Below are 26,584 nucleotides of genomic sequence, written 5' to 3'. Positions count from 1 at the left end.
ATGTCATCATGTTGAGGTAGAATTATATGAGTACATAAGAATTACCCAATTCCAGGAGCCTAACCTGCTCCATTGCACACATGGCTCCGTTTGCTCTTCCTTAGGCTGGCTAGACCTCGGCCCTCAGTCTGAGGGCTTATCATGTTGTTGCACAGACACCAGAATGTCTTTATTCTACTGTAACTCAGAACTCCTGAGCTTAAGCTATCCACAGTCCTCAATCCTGCTAAAAGCAGAGCCCTAACCTCAATCTGCAGATGAGGAAACTGAAGCCTAGTTGAGTTTAAAGGTCTTATTCAAGGTGACATAGATAGTAAACATCAGAGGTTTTTTTTTTTAAAGTGAATTGCATAGATGACTTGTTAATTAAATTTAGCAATGTTACAAAGCCAGGAGGGACAATTAAAACCCTGGGTGACAGGATCCTGTAAAATCTAGAATACTGAGCCATATTTGATGAGAGGGAATTTAATAGAGACATATGTAAAGTCTTATACTTGGGTTGAAACTTCATGAGTGTGTTTGTGATAGGGTAAATTCAGCAACCATTTTATCTGAGAGAGATATGAGGTTTTGGTAAAGTGCATGTTTACTACAAATAGTGTGATTTGGCAACCAAAAGATCTCATGTGATTTTGTGGAACATTGAAAGAAGAAAAGCTCCTAGCAATCCAAAAGCAGTAGTAATCCTCCTGTATTCTTCCTTGGTCAAACCATATCTAGAGAAATAAGTTCTATTCTGGTCATCACACTTTAAGAAGTACAGTAATGACTTGGATGTCCAAAAGAAAACAGTCAAAATATTGAGGGAACCTGACTTCACTCTGTATCAGTATCATTGGCTTAAATAAAAATCTTTACCCTGGAGGAGACAAAGGAGATTGGGTGGGGGGAGTCGATGGAGACATGAATAGTATTGAGCATATAATCAATGAGGAACTCCAAACAGGAGTAAAGGATTTCATCAAGTAGTTGTAACGACTGGAAAAGAAAATGAGCTGGCCACATGTCAAGAGTTGGCAATGATACCTAAACAGTCAGAGGTACTCCATTGGTACCTTTGGCTTCTATCGCATTGGGTAGACCACCTGTGGTAAACTTTGGAGAGATCAAGGAAGAGTTGCTTAGAATGGGCAGGCATGAAACCCTGGAGAGAACTCAATTGATGAGATCACAGATCCATTAAAGAGATAATGAAGAACCAGCATTCATACTACCAAGGTGGCAAGCAAAAATTTATATTAATATTTAATTTCATTTGAGTTTCATTACCCAAAACTTCAGTGTGTGTGTGTTTGTCTTTCATTGCTGAAGAAGACCATGCCATCAGAGAAGTAATGACATGACTTGCACTTGACTTTGTTTTGAGTGAGGGAGGGATGTGCAGGTCACCAGCCTCACTTCTCCTCCAGAGCCATCTGAATCCAGTGACCAGATATTTATCAGGATGACTGGAGATGACCCAGGATGAGGCAACTGGGGTTAAGTGACTTGGCCAAGGTCACACAGCTAGTGAGTGTCAAGTGTCTGAGGTGAGATTTGAACTCAGGTCCTCCTGACTCCTGCACTGGTACTCTATCCACTGCACCACCTAGCTGCCCTAACCAAAATTTCAGTAATTCTCTGATAAAATACAGAATCCTTTGTTTAGAGTTTGAAGTCCTCTACATCTGTCTCCAGCCTAAATTATTACACATTATTCCTTTTTGCTTACTTTATGTTTTAATGAAACTTGCTCTGGTTCATTCATGATTTTCCACCTTCTGTCTAAAGAGACAGGAGATGCCTTTTCATAGCCCATCCTTCATGTCTGGAATGTACTTGCTTATCTTAAGTTATTAGTATTAATTTATCTACAATGCATATTATATCTCATTACATTGACCTATCCGCTCCCCTGTAGAATATACATATCTTGAGGATTATTTTTCCTTCAGTCTGTCCCCCAGGTCTAGCCCAGAGTTTGGCCTATAGTAGACAATTAATAAATGACTATTGATTAATGTTTCTGTTAGCTATTAATTTCAAAGTATTCAAACTAGAATACTTCTTAGTACAAGGTAATATGTTATTGATTTCCAATTGTACTAAATAGCACGTTGCAGGCTTGGAACATGACAATTTCTGTAAATAGTCATTTATACCATCATTTTATTAGAATGATTAAAAAAAGACAAGTATTGACTTTGAGGGGAAAAGTAATATGGCTCTCTCATTTCAGGGGAATGAATTGATTTAGTGTACAATTTCATTTTCCCTTGTTTTCTTTTTCTGCTAATCTTCACAAATTAAATTGCTTGTTCAACATTCATCCTGTGCATTTAGAGCATGACTGTCAAAATCAAAACTTGTTTGAAGATCAATGGGTTCTCAGTTGTGACTAGTAGGTATCAATGGACAGAGTTTGTACATTAGTGACATTCAACTTTGGTGACATGTTTCTTCACCCTCTTCAACATTTTCTGTAGTGTTTGCAAGGATGAAAGAATGAGTTGTTTTTTGTTTTTCCAGACATTAAGCAAAGGAAAATTAACTTGGTGTTTCCTTTGGGTTGTGTGCTTAAAATTCTTGCCTGGTCTTTTCCACTACATAAAATGTTTGCATCATTAGACCTTTATTGATGGTGAAAGGTAGTTTTGGCAGTGATTGATAAAGGTGCGATTGGATCTACTGATAATTGCCTCCTTTCTCTAGCATGTTCCATTTGTCAAAATGATATGAATGCAGGGAAGTTTAGTTGATTGTGTTTTTTATAGCTTCTAAACATTTGTAGAAGTATAGACCATGTTAGATACAACGCTCCAAGATGAGGCAACTTCCCAATGCCTTTATGGCACTTCGTGAAGGCCTTTTTTTCCACTGAGAGAAACAATACAAGAGACCCACAGCTGCTAATTGACAAGGTAAGTAATAATCCTTTGATTACAGTAGCTAAAGGCTGTTCTCTAATGGATTTTACTTGTCACTTTTAATTCTTTTTAATCTTTGTCTGCATTTCATTAGACCAGCTTTATCATCCTGATGGCCCTCCTGTCGTTATTCTGATTGAGTTAATGGGCTGTCTTCATACCATGGAGATCCTGCATAAAATATAATGGAGAAGTATTTATAGTCTTTGGGGACATTTTAAAGATGATTACTTTCCCAATCAGCTTTTCCTGTTTTTCATGTTACATATTCGTGTGTATGTGAAGGGAATGTGTTTGCGTTTGCTCCTTTCATACATGCCCTGAGCAAGCTTCTGTTCTAATCTTCCATGACTTAATCTACCTATTAAATATAAGACAGTTGGAGAGGCATCTACCAGAGAACCTGTTATCATTTCCTGTTCTACATGTCTGCCGTGATTTGACTTTCTTATTTAAAAGTGATATCCTCCCTCTGTGCCACTCAGCTAACAGATGATTCAGGTATTGAAAAAATATTTGTAAAATTTGTCAAGGTCTGTCTTATTACTGTGAATGTGTGCTTTGTTTCAAAACCTAGCTCATTATGTTTTCAGCCTATAGAAATGTCAGATTCAGGTTTTCAAGCATCATTCATTTGAGAAAGAACTTGTGTAGGATTCTTAAAAGCTATTGTTGGAGGAAACTAAGAACTTGAGTACAAAGGCATGTCCTGTGATTCGTTGACATTCTTGTATTACTCATGTTAACCATGAGACTGTTTTATAGGGTACATAGTCATCGCTGAATTCTAGAGATCAGGGTAAGACATTCTAATGTTTTCATAGCTGCAAGGTAAAGGAACAGATATCTAGAGTTGGGTTTTTCAGGAAGAAGAGAATGTTAATCATCCATTTTGTGGGTTCAATATAAACCATTATGGAAACAAATATCTAGAATGCATGAATGCTTGTTCAACTGAACTGCTTAACAACAGTACTGGCAATGGTTTTTGCTTGATATGCTACCAGCAGATGGTAGAATTACAGGATGCAACCTTTTATGGGGCTCTTTCCCTAAAGTTCTATAAAGTGTGATCTATTGTGTGTTTGTTATAATGAGTTAATTTTTCCGGGAAGCTTGTATATGAGTAATTCTGTTATGCAGTTATAAGAGGCATTTGTCTTCATATGAAATAGAATTCATGCCAAATTATTCCTTTATTGTGCACAGCAGAGAACCTCAGAAATGAAAGAAGGCAGATTTTTCAAAGAAGTAGGTGACTTATTGATTTTTCATCTCTATCAGGAAAGTAACTGCCTGTTGAAATATACTTGGTAGATTAAATGGATTTCATTTTTAGTAATGCAACTAAGAGGATTTAGATTATATAAACTCTTGTTAGTAAAATATTGAAGTGAATAAGATGAGCAATCCGTGCCTTCATTACAATCTTTGTTTCTCATTTAAAGTTCAATGGAAAGATTTGGTGATCTTATCGGCATGTGGCTTATTACAACTTTTCTGTTTATGAGCAGTGGAAAAGCACATTACAAAGAAATATAGATCAAATGTAATTTTATATCTACAGAATATGTTTTCCTAATGGATATTTTTTGAATGTGCAAATAATGATAAAGAAAAATTGGTTATTGTGTTCTGGTTTGTTTTGGATAATTTTGACTTTCTGTTTTCCCTGATTTTTCAGTCGAGAGCTTTATTATGACATAATTTGATTATTTTATATTCTGTGTGATTTTTTTTAAAGCACAACTATATAACTAAAAGCACAGTTAGCTATACTGAGAGGTTGGGCATAGTACATGAATATATTCATGCTCATATGTTCCTTTCGTTATTTTCCTTCTTACTCTGTAAGACTGGCTGGTAAGCATTAAGCCTAGTTTTCCCTTTTGCCACTAGCTGCTTCTACTTTTATGTCTATCATCCACATTCTAATATCTACCAATAAAGAAAGTATGAAAAGGATAGAAAGAATGATTGACTTGGATTATGAGGACATCTGCGTTGAGTCTTAGTTCTACAATTCTACTAATTGAAGCTGATGAAATATGTTTTATGATGAGAAAAATGTGATTTCAATGATAAAGACTTGAAAAAATGAGCTAATGATTGACAGGAAGACAACCTAGTTGAAACAGATGAGTAAAATGAAATCTGGAAAAAAAAAAGACAAACAGCATTCTTAAGTGGGCGTAAGTCAGTGTGCAATTCATGATGATGGGAGACAGGATTTGTTACATCCATATCTAGTTGTTCAGAATCTCTGGAATGGGGAGAATTTTGAGGTGGAGGAAAAGTCTACCAACCATTGAGGGATGAGTCCAAGCCGAATATTTGTATGTTGATGGAGGTCTATTAAAGGAGGCACATGACTAGACTGTTTAAGATACTCCTCTAGGTCTACTCTCATGGTAGTAACGTTTTTGTTATTATTTCACTTTTTTTCTTTGCCTCTTAGCAAACATAACCAGGTCTAGTGAATTTAGGCAGTTAGAATGTGGGTCTGCAATTGCATTTACAGCATTGCAGAAGGCCCTGGAGTTCAGAGACCAGAGATATGTAGCCTGGATCTGGGACTGATGAATTCCACACACCTAATGTAGCTAATATAAGCAAATTCATAAGTTTGTGTTTCAGGATCTGGATAGTTTGGCTGCCCATCATGGTGACTTAGCCTGAACTAGTCATTTCTCAAAGGAGGAAGAAAACATTCACTTTACTTGGCCATGCAAAAGAAAAGTGCTAATGAGGAAGGGAGATAATATGGTATTGCAGCGTAGGCTAGAGGGTGGAAAGGGATCTTCTATATCAAAGAGAAGTGTATTAGAAACCTAGCGCAGAAGTTGGCAGAGGTGACCAAATACTAAAATAATTAATGTTGGGAATTTGTGGAAAGACAGACAAATTAATGTCTTATTCTCTTACTACAGTCTTAATATAACCATTCAGGGAAGCAACTTGAAATTATGCAAAACAGGAACGAAGATATTGACAATCTCTGACCTAGAAATTCCACTGTGAGGCATATACCATAGGAAGTCATTGATAAAAAGGAAGGCTCCACATAAACCAAAAATTTATAAGAGCCCTTTTTTTTGTGGTAGCACAGATCTGGAAACAAAGTAGATGCCCAATGATTAGTGAATGGCTAAACACCTAGTGACAGATGGACATAAAGGAATATTATTGTGAATACAGAGAAGAATATAAAGTTATGCATGAACTGATGGAAATTGAAGCAAGCACATGCAAGGAAACATGTACATGGGATGAATAAATGCAGAACAGTTGAAAGTGATTATTACAAAATTATAAAGAACAAGCTTGGTTCCAAAGAATAGATTAGAGAAAATGCGTCCTCTCAATCATTTGCAGAGATGGAGTATATATATTCAGGTACATTCAATGCACTGATCTGTATTTTTGATTTTCCCTTTTACTTTTAAAAATATTTATTAATTAAGATTGACTTTATGGAAGTAAGAATATTAACAGAGGGAGAAATTTAGGCAATATAGAAACAAAAGATCATTAAAATGCATTTTCAAAAAAAGTCTAATTAGGGTCAGTCCTCTTTTCATATAATTTATTCTGGGCAGAAACTCATTGTGGTCTCTCATAATTCATAAACATAGGCAGGTCTAGAAAGTGTACTGGAACACGCACTAGTGTCCACTTACTTCTCCTGAGAGGAAGTATAAGACTAAAGAAAATGAACTCTGTAGGGTATTTCAGCCAACCCAAAGATCTTGTAGGTATGTCTATGTTCACAATTCAAGGAGTTTATGCAGGACAAAATGTATGTGCGTATTACAGAAATGGAAGGAGGAAGGCAAAAGTCTGAGGAAGGAAACTGCAGAGATAAGTTACTGGGAATGTAAAAAAAAAAATGAAAGATGAAAAATTTAAAAGAGACTGGACATAAGACTACACCTCAAACAAATAAGCCAGCGAAAAGAATCACAAATAAAGAAAGAATTGATAAAAATCTAAAATGGAGATAACATTGCACAGATATTAAACAATAAAGAAAAATTTTCCCCCAAGCTTCAGTAACAAAGATAATTTTGCAGACTTCCAAGATCTTATGAAATAATAAGAAACTTTAAATGGCTCAGAAAGAAAAACACCTCCTTTAAAATAAGACATTAAGGTAGATATTTGTCCTAAAATTTTAGTTCTCAAAGCACAAATAAGGAAGACATAAAATAGTGTATATAACTTAAAAGACAAGATGGAGACTTCAAAGAAAGAAAAGTTCTAAAAAAGTAACTAATAAATTTGAAACTCAACAGCAGGAAATTGGACCAAAGAGAGACAAAACCCAACAATATTGAAATACACACAAATAATGTGAATTCTCTACCACCTAAAGTGACAAACCTTGAAAACAGAATTCGTATACATAGGTTAAAGTATAATGTGTGTCCCAGAATAATCATGAAGTTACAAAACTCTGATTCCTGTACTCTGGAGAAAATTACAAGAAAATATCCTGGAAGTTTTGAAGGGACAATATGTAGATTGATCAAATATACAGACATGCTCAAGAGAAAGTCATGACAGTTGAACCATCAGTAGTTAAATTTGTAAATTTCAGTGCTAAAAGACATATTTTGCAGAAATATAGGAAAAAAGATGAAAGAACATCAATTAGTCGAAGATTATTTGACAACCTTAAAAAATCAGAGGAAAAATGCCTTGAAGTAGGATATTTCAAAAAGCAAAGAGTCCATTTTGAAATCCAGAATAGCATATCCTGCAAAGATTTGCCTACTAATCAATGAAAAAGAGGAATCTTCAAAGATATTCAACAGAAATAAAATATATCAAGGAATTCTTGCAAAAATAACAGTAGCAAAAAAGGAGTTGAGCAGAGCATTCAGACTGCAAACCCTTCAAGCAAGAGAAATATGAGCAACCTAAGTATGATTATCAAGAAATTATCAAGCAATGAAATAAATTTCTTCATGTTTCCAGCATAATTTTTTTCTTTCTTTACCCCAAATTAATTAATTTATTTGTTTTCAGTTTTCAGCAATCACTTCCAATATGTTCCAAATTTTCTCCCTCTTCTTCCCCCAGAAAGGAATGCAATCTTCTATGAGCTGTATGCATACAATCCTATTAAACAAATTTTGACAGTTGTTATGTTGCACAGAATTAAAACAAATGGGAGAAAGCATAATCAAAACAGAACAAAACATAATAGAAGGGAAAATAGTCTGCTTCATTTTGCATTCTGACTCCATAGTTTTTTCACTGGATGTGGATAGCATTTTGTATCCTGAGTCTTTTGGAAATGTTTTTGAATCTTGAATTACTGGGAAGAGCTAAGTCTATCAAAAACAGTCTTTTCAGTGTGACTATTACTGTGTATAATGTTCTCCTGGTTCTGCTCACTTCACTCAGCATTAGTTCATATAAGTCTTTATATGTTTTTCCGAAGTCTGCCTAGTCATCATTTCTTATAGCAAAATACCACAACTTCTTCAGCCTTTCCCCAACTGATGGGCATCCTCTTAATTTCCAGTTCTTGGCCACCACAAAAGGAGCTGCTATAAATATTTTGTACATGTGGATCCTTTTCCCATTTTTATGATCTCTTTGGGACATAGTCCCAGAAGTGATATTGCTGGGTCAAAGGATATGCATATTTTTATAGCCCTTTGAGCTATAAAATTCCAAATTGCTCTCCAGAATGGTTGGATCAGCTCACAGCTCCACCAACAATGAATTAGTGTTCCAATTCTCCCACTTCTTCTCCAACATTTATCATTTTTTTTCTTTTATTATGTTAGCCAATCTGATAGGTGTGATGTGGCACTTCAAAGTTGTTTTGATTTGCATCTCTCTAATCAACAGTGATGTAGAACATTTTTTGATATGACTAGATAGCTTTAGTTTGTTCCTCTGAAAACTGCTTCTTCATATCCTTTGACCATTTATCATTTGGGGAATGACTTGTATTTTTGTAAATTTGACTCAGTTCTCTATGTATTTTAGAAATGAGGCCTTTATCACATACACTAGTTGTAAAAATTCTTCCCCAGTTCTCTGCTTCCCTCCTAATCTTGGTTACAATTCAGCATAATTTTTTTTCCTTTGATTGTTTTTAGTCTGAATTGAAGGATAAGCAAAAGCACAAATAAGTTTCATAAAGGGGCAAGGGGGATCAAAAGGAATAAAGCTTTAAGGAGACCTAAATAAGCTAGATGATAGAAGGAAAAACTGAATTAGTAGTACATTAAATTTCACCCTCTTTCTTATAACTGAATATACATACACATGTATCTACAACACACATATTACCTACACTTTACATGTATGTATTATGCATGTACAATATGCATGTATGCATAGAGATGTGTGTATAATATGTATACATACAAGGGGAAGTCAACAACAGTGATAATGATAGCAATTATATCATACTTTAAGTTTTGCCAAGTGCAGTGAAAATATTATCATTTGATCTCACAACAACTCTGGGAGGTGGTGCTATTGCAGTTCTACTGATGAGGAAAGTGAGTCAGAGGTTAGGTGAATTTCTGAAGGTTGCATAGCTTAGTCATTATCTGAGGCTAGATCTGAACTAGTATTAGATTCACATATAGTATATACATGGTACATACTGGTCTTAGGAAAAGGAGTGATCATGATATGGACATGGGTAGGATCAGGCTTCATGATTGAGATACAAAATGAGTCTCACCACACTTTACTAATTCCTTTATGAGCTGCTATTTCTGGGTGTAAAGTACCAAAAACAAACCAAAAAAACCACACATACACATACACACGTACAGATGATAGGGAAGACGGTGGACAGATCTATAAAATGTGCTAACATGGAAATGAGGAAAGGGAGAGAGCTCAAATTTGGTACTTTAGAAGTTTTGTATCTCATGAAGAATAATAGAAAAGGAGAGGCATCTCCATATATGGTGGAATAGAATCCAGATAGATTAAAAGTGGATAGAAATAAGGAGAGGGAAAAAAATGAAAAACTACCAGGAAAAAAAAAGTGTTACAATAGAATGGTTCTTGGACTAAGAGGTTGAAGGAAAATTAATAGGGTGAATTTTGAAGAATACAATTGTCTAGGGAGAAGAAGTAGAGTCCCAAGAAATAGGTGAGAGTAAGAAAGACAAATAGATAATTAAATATATAGAAGAAAGGAAGAAAAGAAGGAAGAAAGAAAGAAAAAAAAGAAAGAAAGAAGAAAGAAAGAAGATAGAAATAAAATTTTAAATATTTTCAAGGGAGTTGGAACCAAGCAGGAAAATAAGAGTGGGAGTAGGGAGAAAACCTGTGAGAATCAATAAGTGACAAAATGGTTCAACTAATAATAATCACAGGGACAAATTACTGATTTAGAAGAGGTTATGGATAAAAATAAATGTGAGAAAACAGCAGCCTTAAAACCATAATCTTAAGTATGATTTAATTCCACAATCCAGTAAAACTAAAGAAAATGGCAGGATGTATAAGAAAACAAAATCCAGAAATTTTCTACATATAAGAAAACAAAAAAAATAAAGAATAAATCATAAAACACAATAAAAAATAGCAGTTAAAACAATGATAACAAAAAGGAAGAGATCCAAAGTAACAAATATATCATATAAAATTAATAACTACATAATAAAGTGATAACAATGACATAAGGTACCAAAATTTGTGTGATGAAGCTAACACGGTCCTCAGAAGAAAGTTAAGTCTCTGAAAATATACATTAACAAAACAGAATAATGAACCTAAACATCTAAAATATTAACACCTTAAATGCAAAATATAAAATAGAAATGAAATTTTGAAAATTAAAAAAGGTAAATGAAAAGTCAAACAAAAATAACAAGGTTTATAAATGGTTCTTTGAATGGACTAACAAAATTAATAATTAATACACTCAAATGATTTTTAGAAACAAGGGAAATTGAATTATCAAAAGCAATTAAAATAAATTCTTAACAGAAAAGTAATGGGAAGAATTATGAAAATCCATACACACATATACATAATACATATATGCATACATACACATATATATTCCATTCAGCTATTCATTTTACACACATATACACACACCTTCCTTCCCTTCCCTTTCTTTCCCCTCACCTTGAACCTACTGCACTGTGAAGCTCTGAGAGTATGGGGCCCCTGCTCCTGCCTAAAGGCTCTCTTATGGACCCTCCTGGCTTAAGAGTGATTATCAATGGTAACTGTTGCTGTTTCCCTCCCAGACTGATGTCTTCTTTTTCTTTGCCTCATTAAAGGGGCCATGCCCTGATTACTTCTTAAACAGGCCTAATCAGTGAATGGGCTTTACCTCACCATAAATGCATAGACTTTGGCCTAAAGGCCCTAAGGTCTCCCAGTGCATCCTGGGTCATTTCCAGTCATCCTGATGAATATCAGGTCACTGGATTCAGATGGCTCTGGAGGAGAAGTGAGACTGATGATCTTGCACAACCTTCCCTCACTCAAAACAAAGTCAAGTGCAAGTCATGTCATCATTTCTCTGATGTCATGGTCTTCTGCACAATGAAGGACGAGCACAACAACAACATATACATATACATATACATATATATATATATATATATATATATATATATATATATATATATATATATATATATATATATATATATATATATATACATATACATATATACACATATATATATAAAACCTATAAAGCTATTATTTAAAAACAAGTTAACCAAGCAAGGTATAGAGGTGTCTTCTTTTTAAAAACTCATTCTCATAATGAGATTGAAGAAGATGCAAAAAAACTACTAAAGAAAAGACACTTTAGATAAATTAACACATTAAACTTCTTGAAGGTGAATACACTTTCACATTCCTTTTATTCCTTTCACATTCCAAATAAATATGATCCCAATACCCAAATTAAGGTGGTATAAAGAAGAGAAATAGAACAGTAGAATAATTAATGGATGTTGATGCAGCAACCTTTGAATAAAATCTTAGCAAAATATGAAAAAAAAAATCTCTGACCAAATTGGTTTTAAAAGAAGAATGCAGAGTTGATTGCATGTTAGGAAAATAGCAAATATAATATTACTAAAAGCCAAACCAACCAAAATACCATTATAATTTCAATAGACTTAGTAAAAACTACTTGATAACATTCAATACTCATTTTGCTAGAAACCTCAAAAAGTATACTCTTAGAACAGCTATTTTTTATAAAATTTTTTAATCTTTATTTACTTTTAGCTTTCAACATTCATTTTCACAAAATTTTGAGTTCCAAATTTTCTCCCCCTACCCCATAACACCTTGCATTCTAATTACCCCTTCCCTCAATATACCCTCCCTTCTATCTCACTATCTCACCCATCCCTTCCCTTATCCCCACCTTCTCTCTTTTCTTGTAGGGCAAGATATATTTCTATACCCCATTACCTGCATTTCTCATTTCCCCAGTTGTATGCAAAAACAGTTCTCAACATTTGTTCCTAAAACTTTGAGTTCCAACTTCTCTCCCTTCCTCCCTCTGATCCATGAGAGGACAAGTAATTCAATATAGGCTATATATATGTAGTTTGCAAGAGACTTCCATAATAGTCATTTTGTGTAAGACTAACTATATTTCCCTCCATCCTATCCTGCCCCCCATTTATTCTATTCTCTCTTTTGACCTTGTCTCTCCCCAAAAATGCTTACTTCTAATTACTCCCTCCTCCCATTTGCCCTCCCTTCTATCATCCCCCTCCCCCCCGCCACTTGTCCCCTTCTTCCCTACATTCCTGGAGTGTAAGATAGATTTTCATACCAAATTGAGTGAGTATGTTATTCCCTCAAGCCAAGTGTGAACAGAGTAAGCTTCACTTTTCCCCCTCTTGCCCGGTCGCTTTTCTCTTCCACTGAAAAAGCTTTTTCTTGCCTCTTTTATGAGAGATAATTTCCCCCATTTCATTTCTCCCTTTTTCCTCCCAATATATTCCTCTCTCACCCCTTTATTTTATTTTTTAGATATCATTCCTTCTTATTTAACTCATCCTGTGCTCTCTGTCTATGCGTGTGTGTGTGCATGTGTGTGTGTGTGTGTGTGTGTGTGTGTGTGTGTGTGTGTGTGTGTAATATCTCCAACTACCTAAATACTGAGAAAAGTCTCAAGAGTTAAAAATATTATCTTTCCATGTAGGAATATAAACACTTCAACTTTAGAAAGTCCTTCATGATTTCTCTTTCCTGTTTACCTTTTCATACTTCTTTTGATTCTTGTGTTTCAAAGTCAAATTTTCTATTCATTTCTGGTTTTTTCATCAAGAATGCTTGAAAGTCCTCTATTTCAATGAATGACTATTTTTTCCCCTGAAGTATTATACTCAGTTTTGCTGGGTAGGTGATGCTTGGTTTTAATCCTAGTTCCTTTGACTTCTGGAATATAATATTCCAAGCACTTCTTCCCCTTAATGTAGAAGCCACCAGATTCTGTGTTATCCTGATTGTATTTGCACAATACTCAAACAGTTTCTTTCCAGCTGCTTGCAATATTTTCTCCTTGACCTGGTAACTCTGGAATTTGGCTACATTGTTCCTAGGAGTTTCTCTTTTTGGATCTCTTTCAGGAGGTGATCAGTGGATTCTTTCAATATTGATTTTACCCTTTGCTTCTAGAATATCAGGGCAGTTTTTCTTGATAATTTCATGAAAGATGATGTCTAGGCTCTTTTTTTTATCATGGCTTTCAGGTAGTCGCATCATTTTTAAATTATCTATCCTGTATCTCTCTTCCAGGTCAGTTGTTTTTCCAGTGAGATATTTCACATTATCTTCTACTTTTTCATTCTTTTGGTTTTGTTTTTCAATTTCATGGTTTCTTATAAAGTCATTAGCTTCCATCTGCTATTTTTTTTATTTTTAAAGAACTATTTTCTTCAGTGAGCTGTTGAATCTCCTTTTCCATTTGGCTAATTCTGGTTTTTAAAGCATTCTTCTCCTCATTGGCTTTTTGGACCTCTTTTGCCAATTGAGTTTGCCTATTTTTAAAGGTGTTATTTTCTTCAGTATTTTTTTCAGTCTCCTTTAACATGCTGTTGACTTCCTTTTCATGATTTTCTTGCTTCACTCTCATTTTTCTTTTCAATTGCTTCTCTACCTCTCTTACTTGATTTTCAAAATCCTTTTTGAGATCTTCCATGGCCTGAGACCATTGTATATTTATTTTGGATGCAGAAGCCTTGACTTCTTCTGATGGTTCTCCCTCATCTGAAAGGATGGAAGATAATACTTGTGCATCAAGAAAGTAACCTGCTGTAGTCTTGGTTTTTTTTTCCCTTTTGGGGGCATTTTCCCACTCAGTTACTTGACTCTTGAGTCCCTTGTCGAGAGGAGGGTATACTCTGGGGACTTGTAAGTTCTCAGTTCCTCCAAGGTGGCACAATCAAGGGAAAAGAGTTTACTCTTCTCCTGTCCTGCACATTGATCTGGGAGCAACCAAAAACTTTTCTATCCAGAATCTGGGAGCAGAATTCCCTCTCCACAACAGCCTCCAGTTCCACCATGCCAGTGCTCCTACTCATTCCAGGGTGGAGCTCAGGCCTGAGATTCAGATCAGATGCTTAATTACCCTGCAGCTTTAGGTAGAGGGCTCCCAGGGCCAAGCTCAGGGCTGAGATTCAGATCAGCTGCTCAGTTCCCCCAGGGGCTTTAGGTGGAGGGTTCCAAAAATGGATGCTGCCTCTGCAGTGGTTGCTGCAGGTGGTCCAGATGGAATTCTCTTCCCCTGGGTGAAGGAGCTTTCTCATTGACCTTTGAAATCATCTGTGGCATTTATGGGTTGAGCAATCTGGGAACTGCTGCTGCTGGTGGCTCCCTGAGGCCTGTCCTGGGTCCTGTCCCTACCACACAGTGAAGCCCATGCTGGGCTGAGCTCCACTCTGTGCCCTGTGTGATAGACCTTTCCTGTTATCCTTCCAGGTTATCTTGGGCTGGAAATCTCTTTCCTTCTGTCATTTTGTGACTTCTGCTGCTCTAGAATTTGTTCAGAGTCATTTTTTACAGGTATTTTGTGAGCTATTTGGGGGAGTTTCTACAGATCAGTCTTTCTACTCTGCCATCTTAGCCAGAACAGCTATTTTTAATCTTAAAAGTATACATACAAAGTATCATAATCCATCTTTAATTGCAATAGAGAGAAAAATATATTATTTTACAACAGCAATCAAAGATGTTACCTCTTTCCATTGATATTGAATGTAGTTCCAGAAATGCAAGTGATAATGAGAAAAAAAACAAACATAGACATGTGCAGACAGAAAACAGAAACACCCTTATTTGAATATGACACAATGGCTTACTTAGAAGACCCCAGTGAATCTACAGTAAATTAATTGAAATAAATTTAGAGATCAATTAAGTCACAATGCAAAATAAACCCACAGAAATCATTAGCATTTATATAGCAATGATAAAATATGTGAGGAGATGACAGAGAGATAAATCCCCTTTCAAAATGACAAGCTGAATAAAATTATTTCTACTGAGAATATCCAAGACATATAAATAAAATTACACAACATTTTTTAGAAATAAAGGAAGATTTAAATAGGTGGAGAGACACAGTCTTTGCTCAATTTTAGGTCACCTAAATATGATGGAAATTATGACACTGTGCAAATTGATTTAATTAACACTGTAATTACCAAATGATAATGGTATTAACTTATAGTATTAGAAGAAATAACAGAATTAACTTAGAGGAAGAAATTATTTGGAATCTAAATGGAAATAATTAGAATTATAGGAATGATGGGGGATAGAACTTTCAGACCACAAGATTATATTTTAATCCAATTAGCATCAAAGCTATTAGTGGTTTAAAAAATAAATAGGTCCATGGAATGGACTACATAAGCAATGATCAGAAACAAATTTACTTAGTAATTCTATGTCAGAGAAATCCAATGATGTAAATTTCTTAGGGAGAGACTTTCAATTGAGTATGGAGGAATCAGGGGAAGCTAGAAAGTTGTTTATTGCAAAATAAGTTTAGACCAGAAACTTATGTCATGTACCACAATAAATTCCAAAACGATGAATAAACTCAATGGAAAAGGTCATAAAACTAAAAAAAAAAAAAATAGAAAAAAATGGAAAGAATTGTTTGTCACAACAATAGCCACTTGGAGAAAAAGAGGAAATATAAATTAAATGTAAATGCTAAGGTTCCATGTTCAGCAAATTGACAGAGATGAGAAACAATGGAAAGGGTCAATGTTGCTAGGGCTTTAAGAAGACAGTCCACACCCTCTGGTAGAACTGTCAGTTGCAATCACACTGAAAAACCAACTTAAAGTCATGAGAAAACAGTGACTGAACTGTTCGTACTTTGTGGACCAGAGCTCCAACAGCAGGGTGTGTACCTGAAAGAAGTCAAAGGTGCAATATATACCATTGCATCACCTTTTGTGGCAGCAAAAAAAGTGAAAACAATGTTTATTTTCAGTTATTACTATTAATATTGCTATCAGGGATGGGCTATGCAAAGCATCTTTTATGAATGTATATTATCTCTCAATGAGCAGTTGCTATATGAATTGAGACAAAGTGAAATAAAGAGAACCAATAATAAGTGTTATTATTATCCCCATTTTATATATGAGGAAACAAGACAGACAAAAGTTAAGTGACTTGCCCAGGATCACACCACTAGTAAATGTCTTGAGTTAGGATTTGAACTCATCTTCCTGACTCCAGGTAGAGCCCTTTGTCCACTGTGCCATCCAATGACTACAACAAGGTAAATTAAATAGATTATAAAATAAAACTAACTGCTTTATGACAACAATGGCAAGAGTTAACCATGGAGAAAATGTTAGATGTAAAGGGTGGGGCTTTATGCGAATGGGCTGTTCTATGTACTGTTAAATAGTGTCTCTGAGTTAACTGATTTTACTTTAACCATTTTCCTTTGTTATAAGGGAAGTGAGTATTAAAATGAGGGCAGGATAGATATATCTGAGAATGGTTGATATAAAAACCAGTAGACATCAATAAAAATTTTAACATACTCAAAATAGGAAGCCAATACAGAGGCTGAGAGCTCCTCTTCCTACTCAACGTAAATTTTCAACCACTTCAAATACAAACATCCTTTGTTATAATTTGTTTCCAAATCATTTTTATACAACTCTTCCTTTCTCACTTCTCTTAGGTACCTGGTGCTCTTACTATATCAGAGACGTTCATTGCATTGGCCCACTCAGGACCACCCTCCAGTATTTGCCAACTATCTCCTTTCTTCTAGGTCTTTGATGGAGGCATTGACTATGATTCTAAGATATCCATATGGGTGCTGTTCTAAATGGATTCCACTGCCTTTTTATTTTCTGATGTCCAAATTATTTTCTGATGATAGTGCTTTTAGGTGATTGATGGTCCATTTAAGGGAGTTGGGAAAATTGGAAAACTTACCTACCATATGCCCATTAAACTGCAGTGGCTTTTGCCAAAGTATCTCATTGGTGAGACTGATTTACCTCCAAAATACTGCCATCGAGTAACTGTCTTCTAAAGCAAGCATGTATGTACATATATATGTATGTATATACACATGTGTATGTAAATACATATACTTATATACCTATATATACATATATATTTGCGTACACATATGTATGTGTGGAGAGGGAGTGAGCATGTTCTGGAATGATACCGTCATGTAGAAATATAACTTTTTTGGAGCTGCTTTGAAAAACATTGAATGAAGATGGCTTAGGATCATAGGTTATCTACTCTTTTCATTTAATAGGTTTGTTAAAAGAGATTCAGAGGTTGCCTCTTGCCTCCAATCTACCACGGAATTATTAGAATTTGACAATACAAATTTCAACTATATGATGATAATAATAGCTAGCATTTGTATAGTACTTGAAGGTTTATAAAGTACTTTCATGTTATTCTATTCGATGGGATCCCCACAAAAATCATGTGAGGCAGATGCATTATTATTCCCATTTTGAAGATGAGGAAGATGTGGCTAAGAGAGTGTAGATGATTTTACCTGCATCAGAAGCATGATTAAAATCCAGGTTCTCCTGACTACAAGCCTGTTGTTCTATCCCCCTGTGCAGTGGCAGCTAGATGCTCCTACATCTTGTATTTTTAAATCCAGGGTCCTTTCTAGTCTACTCTCAATAACTTGATCATTGTAATTCTTACTTTTATATTTCCTCTTCTACACCACCCTCATATCTCTGGTGATGAATTATTTGCTCCCTATAATTCATCTTTAACATTTATGCTCTTTACTCTGTACATAAAGCAAAAACCATCTCGATTGTAGGACTGACTTTCCAAATGCCTCCAAGATGGCCTTGGGCTAAATCCTATATTGGAAATGAAGCTGAATCTTCAACTCAAATTAATGGGAAACGTGAGGGCGCATCTCCAGGTGGAACTTGTGTCTTAGTGTTCCCTGCAGCCAACCCCATTTATCAGCTGAGCCCTCCAGGTCTTGTTGCAATTGCTTTAAAGCAGGCTCCACATTTTCTTTCATTTCCTCTTTATTTGCTAGCTCCCCTTGTCACTCGATGACTGACTTTTCTGTACTTAGATTAAAGATCAATTTTAGTAGCATGGATGTTTATAATATGCATAAATGAGCTGGATGAAGGTATTGAAACAAAATCTCTGAAACTGAAAATTAGCCTCAAATAGGAAGCAGAGGAAATAATGAGGGACAATGAAACTTGATTCAAGAAGAGGGTTTAGGTGACAGGGCCAGCCGACACCAAATCAACTTAAATGGAGTCACACAGAAAATGATTTGTCTGGGAGCAAAGAATCAAGCTACAGAATGTTTGCTAAGTGGAACAATGATTTAGCATGCTGAAAAGGTAAGGGGTTTGACAGTTATTTTGGCATATCACCAAAGCTATTGGCAACAAAAAGAGCAGCTGATGTTGAATATAAATAAGATTAGAATTTGAGACTTTAGAAGGAGAAGATATTAATCAGAAAGGTGAAAATCATTATGACATATAATACTGGTTATGCTTCTCCTGAAATGTTCTTTACAAAAACGTGGAAGGAGTTTTGTTACTTTGGCTAGTATACTCAGTGGGGCAAAATAACAAGTGATAAGAGAAATCTTGTAAAGGAATAACCCCTCAATCTAATACATTACCCTTTTCTCCCTGCCCCCAACCCTCACATGCCATTCAACAGCATCGCATTCCTGGATAATCTTCATCATAAGGTTCTCGATTTTAAAAAAAATGTGATTAGTTCATCATTCAATTTATTTTCTTCTGATTCTTTGTGAAGTCTACGATTTTATTATTGTGAATGTTCCTTCTATTTATGTGGCTCATGTCCTTACTATGCTTTCTCAATTAATATCGTTCTTGTGCATGACTGTCTACACCTTATATCAAGAGTAGACAATGCCATGGGGACCTTGCACATCACTGTCTGCATAATAGGAATAGAATGCTTAGATAATTTCTCAGTTATTTCTCATTTTTTTCAACATGAAAAGGCTGTCTTTTGTTCTGGATGTATATGGCATGGATGTCTATTATACCATTTCTCAAATATAAATCATTTTTGCAAGTATGTCACAACCTACAGTATATCTACCATATGTGTCTTTCCTTATTATTTGAATAAATAAAATAAATTTGAATAATTTGAATGAGTGTGGTGTTCCATGATTGTGAGTCAAGTAGCATCACTAGGAAAACTTGGTGTTTAAAAAAAGGGACAAGGTCTTTAGCAGTAATAGGCAGTTTGGAATCCTTGAAAGCAATGTGATGTTTCCCAAATTAAGACTGTCAAATTTGTAAAATTTCCATTTGCTTTCAAGGATTCCAATTTTACCTCTTCAGACTACTCATTTTTGGACCAAGCTCATTATCCATGTACAGCACTCATAAAGATATGCTTATTTTAATGGATTAACTTAACAGGTGATCAGTACATCTGTATGTCATGATATGAACAAAGTGTGTGTATGTATATATACACGATATACTGCTCATATATATATATATGTGTGTGCATGTATATATGTGTGTGTGTGTATATATAGATAGATAGATACATAGGGCAGCTGGGTGGTGTATTGGATAGAATGTCAGGTCTGGAGTTAGGAAGACTTGCATTCAAATCTGGCCTTAGACATTTATTAGCTGTGTGACCCTGGGCAAGTCATTTAACCCTGTTTGCCTCAGTTTTTTCATCTGTAAAATGAACTAGGGTAGGAAATAGCAAACCATTCTAGTATCTGCCAAGAATACTGCAAATGGATTCACAAAGATTAGACACATCTAAAATGACTGAATAACAACAAAAATTTGTGTATGTATGTATAATATATAACATGTATATAAAATGTATGTGTTTATATTTAAATATATAAATATACACATAAATATGAATTATATACATATATGTATACATGCATACATACACAGAGCCTATGTTTCCATTATATATGGGCAGCTAAGAATTTTTCAGTGTTTAGTGCAGTGAGTACAGGGTCATCTGAAAATGCGCCACGTGAAACTTTGTCATGAATAAATGCTGCTTCTTTTGTTTGAACTTCACATAGATCACCTGGGAAAGACTTCAGTTCACTATATGACTTTCAATATTATTCCTTCCTAGATATCTCTGCTAAGCAGATCATTGAAAAAAGTTCCTTCCCTGGTAACTTCAGTTAAACTCTTATGTAATTTTATAGTTCCTTTAAGGTAGCCAAGGAGAATTTGATTCCCACATAACTTTCCAATTGTACTTCCTATCATTACCCCTACCAGCTGTAGTAGTCTGGTTTGGCTGAGTTGCAGCTGTTTCAAGAGTTTATTAATCCATTTCTCCTGTATCTGCTTCAACGCAAACAATGTCACATGCCCAGAAGGCATGTCTTCCTCATCCCTCCCTTGTGAAATCCTTGCATTCCTTTAAGATTCTGCCCAAAGATGACTTTCTTGGTTAACCCTTTTCAAATCCTTCCCTCCCCACCTACCAGTGATCAGTGCTCCCTAACCTCAGATTAACTTGTATGTACTTTCTCATCTACATGATCCAACCCTTCCACTCAAACAAGAAAATGAAACCCCCACATGGAACTCATTGTCTTTGCATTCCCACCACCCATCAAATTACCTTGCACATAATGAATACTTAATGAATGATAGTTGAATTTAATTGAGAGCTTTCACATTTCTTGAACAAAGGTGTTATGACTTTATATTTATCCTTGTTATTTGATTAGGCACAGCAACTATCCTGTCAAGATCACTTTATTTGCTGTCAACCATCATGTTGACTATAGCTTGAACAATGTATCTGTAAATTTGAGAAACATCCTATGTCTTTATTTGTTACCAAGTCCTGTTAATTTTGTCTTCATATCTTCTTTGGTATATATCCTCTTCTGAACTCTGACACTGCAACCATCCTAATACATGCCCTTATCACCTCATGCCTAAACTATTGAAATAGTCTGCTGATTGTTCTTTATGTCTTAAGTCTTTTCCCACTCCAATCACTTTTCTACTCATCTGTCAGATTAATCTTCCTAAAGTGCAGACCTGATCATATCATGCTTCTATTTAATACACTCAGATGCAAAAAAACTCAACCAAACACATTTTCCTATCATCTGTAGGATGAAATATAAAATTCTCTGGTTGTCAACACTCTTCACTGCCTGGTCCCATCCTTCAATTCTTTTTTTTAGGTTAATTTTTTAAAAAAACTTTTAAATTTTTTGTTTATTTTTAATATTTGTTTATTTTTAAAAACTGAGTTTAAGTTCTCCTCTTCTTCCCACTCCTACACCTACTGAGAAAGCATATAATATGATATAAATTATACATGTGAAATCATGTAAAACATATTTCCCTATTAGCCAAACTGCAAGAAAAAGCAAGAAAAATTAACAAAGTAAGAAAATTATATTTCACTTTGAACTCAGTTCATCAGTTCACTCTGTGAAGGCAGATAATATTTTTTTCATCATGAATCCTTTGGAATTCAATCATTGTAATGATCAGAATAATCAGGTTTTTCACAGTTGACCATCAGTACAACATTGCTGTTATTTTGCACAATGATCTCCCAGTTCTTCTCACTTCACTGCATCAGTCCATATAATTTTTGCCATGTTTTTTTTTCCCCTGAAACCATCCCCCTCTCATCATTTCTTATAATACTGCATCACAGTTATATGCCACTACTTGTTAAGCCACTCTCTCATTGATGAGTATCTATTTGATTTGTAATTCCAATACAAAAAGAGCTGCTATAAATATTTTTATATGTATAAGTCCTTTTTCTTTTTTCTTTGAATTGCTTCTGGCTGTTTGAAATATTTTCTTTTTGACCTGAGGGCTCTGGAATTTGGGTATAATATTCCTGGGAGTTTTCATTTTGGAATTTCCTGCAGGCAATAATTGCTGAATTCTTTCACTTTCTATTTTACCCTCTGGATCTAATATATTAGGGCAGATTTCCTTAACAATTTCTTGAAATCTGATGTCTTGAAATACAGCTGACTTTCAGGAAGTCCAGTAATTTTTAAATTATCTCTTCTGGTTCTATTTTCCAGGCCAGTTGTTTTTCCAGTGAGGTATTTCACTTTTTCTATTTTTTATCCTTTTGACTTTGTTTTATTGTTTCTTGATGTCTCATGGAATCATTAGCATCTAATTGTCCAATTCTAATTTTTAAGGAATTATTTTCTTCAGTTTTGTACTGCTTTTCTCATTTAGCTAATTCTGTTTTATAAGGAATTCTTTTCTTCAATGGATTTTTATGTCTCTTTTAGCATTTGGCCAATTCTGTTTTTTAAGGCATTATTTTCTTCAGTATTTTTTGTGCCTCTTTGACTGAACTATTCATTCTCTTTGGATAATTTTCGTGTATCAATCTCATTTCTTTCCCCAACTTTTCCTTTGCGACTTTTTTCTGTTTCTTTAGCTCTTCCAGAAATTCTTGTTGGATTTAAGTCCAAATAACATTCTTGGGGACTTTTTTTAAAGTTGCTTCTACATTGTTCTATTCTTCTGAGTTTATGTTGTGTCTTTCCTGGTACAGTATACTTTTTATGATCAAATTATTTCTTTGTTGTTTGCTCATTTTTTGGACTATTTCTTGACTTTGAAATTTATGTTAAAATTGAGCTCTGCTCACTTGTTGGTGGGGATGCACTGTCCCAAGCTTCAGGGCTTTATGTGCTGCATTTTTCAGAGCTACTTCTTGGGGTTTGCAAATTTGCAAATGTTTGGTGCTTCCTATGCAGGTACAGTTTTGGGAGTGGTATGATCACTGTTCTCATAGTCTATACTCTGGTCTGTACCCAGGAAGGACCCCTGGTCTCCTGCAGTCCCAAGTTCTAGTGCTCCACTTTACCTTAGAACTGTGACCACAGAGGGCAAAGCCAAGATGTTCAAGTAGAAAGACATACATAATCTAGCTCTTCCCCGACAGCCCATAAAATACCTGTAATGAATGACTCTCAACAAATTCTAGAGCAGCAGAAGCCACAGAATGATGGAGTGGAGGAGACTTCCAGCCCAGGGTAACCTGGAAGACTTCTGGGAAAGGTCTGTCACACCAGACATGTAATGGAATGGAGTCCAGCCTTGGCCATGGTGCTGGGAGGAATAGGACCAGAATAGACCTTGGGGGTGGAATCCCCAGGGGCAGCAAGATTCCTCAACCCACAGGCACTAAAGATCAGTGAGAGGGCTTTTTCAGCTGACCGAGAAGGAAGCAGAGTCCCCCCATAGCTCTGGCCCCAGGCGGTGGTGGCAGAGGCTGCAGCAAGCAGTGGTGGCTCCCATGGCAGGAAGCAGGCTGCATCCATTGTTGGAGGACTCATTGTAAAGACCCTGGGGGGGAATTGAGCAGCTGATCTGAATCTCAGCCCCAAGTTCTGGCGTGGTAGAATAGGAGGTAAGGTGGTTGTAGAGAGGAAATTCTTCTACTTGCAGATTCTGGACACAAAAGTTTTCTGGTTGGTCCCACCAAGTGTGCAGGCTTGATTGTATCACCTTGGAGGAAAGAAGATCTTATAGGGTCCCAGAGTATAACCTACTCTCAACAAAGAATACAAAAGTCAAGTAACTGGTTGGGAAAATGACCAAAAAAGGGGAAAAAAATAAGACTATAGAAAATTATTTTCTTGGTGAACAGACATCTTCTCCCATCCTTTTGTATGAGGAAGAGCAATGCTTACCATCAGGGAAAGATATAAAAGTCAAGGTTTCTGTATCCTAAATATCCAAAATAAATATTCAATAGTCTCAGGCCATCGAAGAGCTCAAATAGGATTTTGAAAATCAAGTGGACATGTGGAGGAAAAATTTGGAAGAGAAATGAGAGAGATGCAAAAAAATCATGAAAAGGGAGTCAACAGCTTGCTAAAGGAGACCCAAAAAAATGCTGAAGAAAATAACACCTTTAAAACTAGGTTACCTCAATTGGCAAAAGAGGTTCAAAAAGCCAATGAAGAGAAAAATGCTTTAAAAAGCAGAATTAGTCAAATGGAAAAGGAGGTTCAAAAGCTCACTGAAGAAAATAATTCTTTAAAAATTGGAATGGAACAGATGTAAGCTAATGCTTTTATGAGAAAACAAGAACTCACAAAATAAAACCAAAAGAATGAAAAAATGGGAGATAATGTGAAATATCTCATTGGAAAAACAAGTGACCTGGAATAGATCCAGGAGAGGCAGTTTAAAAATTATGGGACTACTTGAAAGTCATGATCAAAAAAAAAAAAAGCCTAGACATTATCTTTCATGAAATTATCAAGGAAAACTGCCCTGATATTCTAGCACTAGAGGGCAAAATAAATATTGAAAGAATGCACCAATCACCTCCTGAAAGAAATCCAAAAAGAGAAACTCCTAAGAACATTGTAACCAAATTCCAGAGTTCCCAGGTGAAGGAGAAAATGTTGCAAGCAGCTAGAAAGAAACAATTCGAATATTGTGGAAATACAGTCAGGATAACACAAGATCTAGTGTCATCTACATTAAGGGACAGAAATACTTGGAATATGATATCCCAGAAGTCAAAGGAACTAGGATTAAAACAAGAATCACCTACTCAGCAAAACTGAGTATAATACTTCGGGGGAAAAAATGGTCTTTGAAGTAGAGGACTTTCAAGCATTCTTGATGTAAAGACCAGAACTGAAAAGAAAATTTGAATTTCAAACACAAGAATCAAGAGAAGCATGAAAAGGTAAACAGGAAAGAGAAATCAAAAAGGACTTACTAAAGTTGAACTGTTTGCTTTCCTACATGGAGGGACAATATTTGTAACTCTTGAAACTTTTTTTCAGTATCTGGGTAGTTGGAGGGATTATACACACACACACACACACACACACACACACACACACACACACTCAGAGAGAGAGACAGAGAGAGAGCGCACAGGGTGAGTTGAATAGGAAGGGATCATATCTAAAAAAATAAAATTAAGGGGTGAGAGAGGAATATATTGGGAGAAGAAAGGGAGAAATGAAATGGGGCAAATTATCTCTCATAATAGAGGCAAGAAAAAGTCTTTTCAATGAAGGGAAAAAGGGAGGAGGTGAAAGGGAAAAAGTGAAGCTTACTCCCATCACATTTGACTCAAGGAAGGAATAAAATGCACGCTCAATTTGGTATTAAAACCTATGTTACAATACAGGAAAGTAGGGGAGAAGAAGATAAGCAGGGTCAGAGGAGAGGATGATGGAAGGGAGGGCAAATGGAAGGAGGGAGCAATTTGAAATAAACACTCTTGGGGAGGGACAAAATCAAAAAAGAGAATAGAAGAAATGGGAGGCAGGATAGGATGGAGGAAATATAGTTAATCTTACACAACATGACTATTATGGAAGTTATTTGCAAAGCTACACATATATAGCCTATATTGAATTGCTTGCCTTCTCAGTAGAGATGGATGGGGAGGGAGGAAGGAAGAGAAATCGGAACTCAAAGTTTTAGGAACAAAGGTTGGGTATTGTTCTTGTATACAACTGAGAAACAAGAAATACAGGTAATGGGGTATAGAAATTTATCTTGCCCTACAGGACAAAAAGAAAGGATGGGGATAAGGGAAGGGAGGGATGTTAGAAGGGAGGACAGATTGGTGTTAAGGGTAATCAGAATGCTCAGCGTGTTGGGGTGGGGGAAGGGGAGAGATGGGGAGAAAATTTGGAACTCAGAATTTTGTGGAAATGAATGTTGAAAACTTTAAATAAATAGAGAAAAAAAGAAAGAAAGAACTGTGACCATAGGCCCTGCTCCCTTGTGACCAATTCCTCTCCACCCTGGACCTGCAAACCAGAATTTGTCTATCAGTGCTAGATGTACTCAGTACCAGCAAAGGGTCCCCTGTAATTTCTTTCTTATCAGTCATCTGACACCTTGACTATCTCTGGACTGAGAGCTTCTGAAGCTGCTGCTGTTGTGACTGTTGTTGACATCCCTTCCCACACGAGCTTCAGGAAGATCTCCACCCCAGTATTACAGTTGTCTGTTGCTGATCTTTTAAAGTTTTCTTAGACTGGAAAAATGTCTCACCTAGACTGTGGGGTTCTGCTGCTCTAAAATTTGATTTGAGACATGATTTGAAAGTTATTTGGAGGGAACGTTGGAAGAATTCGGCCCCTAATGCACCAT

The 26,584-nt window shown here is 35.6% G+C and overlaps 1 protein-coding gene across 1 annotated transcript in view; it reads left to right on the top strand.

Annotated features, from left to right (window-relative positions):
- The window catches only part of ZNF804B (zinc finger protein 804B), a 556,024-nt gene that overhangs the window by 342,153 nt on the left and 187,287 nt on the right, over positions 1 to 26,584 (top strand). The window lies entirely within an intron of this gene.

The sequence above is a fragment of the Notamacropus eugenii genome, chromosome 3, assembly GCF_028372415.1.
Source record: "Notamacropus eugenii isolate mMacEug1 chromosome 3, mMacEug1.pri_v2, whole genome shotgun sequence".
NCBI classification, from domain to species: Eukaryota; Metazoa; Chordata; class Mammalia; order Diprotodontia; family Macropodidae; genus Notamacropus; species Notamacropus eugenii.
The sequence above is the reverse complement of the archived record's forward strand: the minus strand, read 5'-3'. Positions and strand labels throughout refer to the sequence as shown.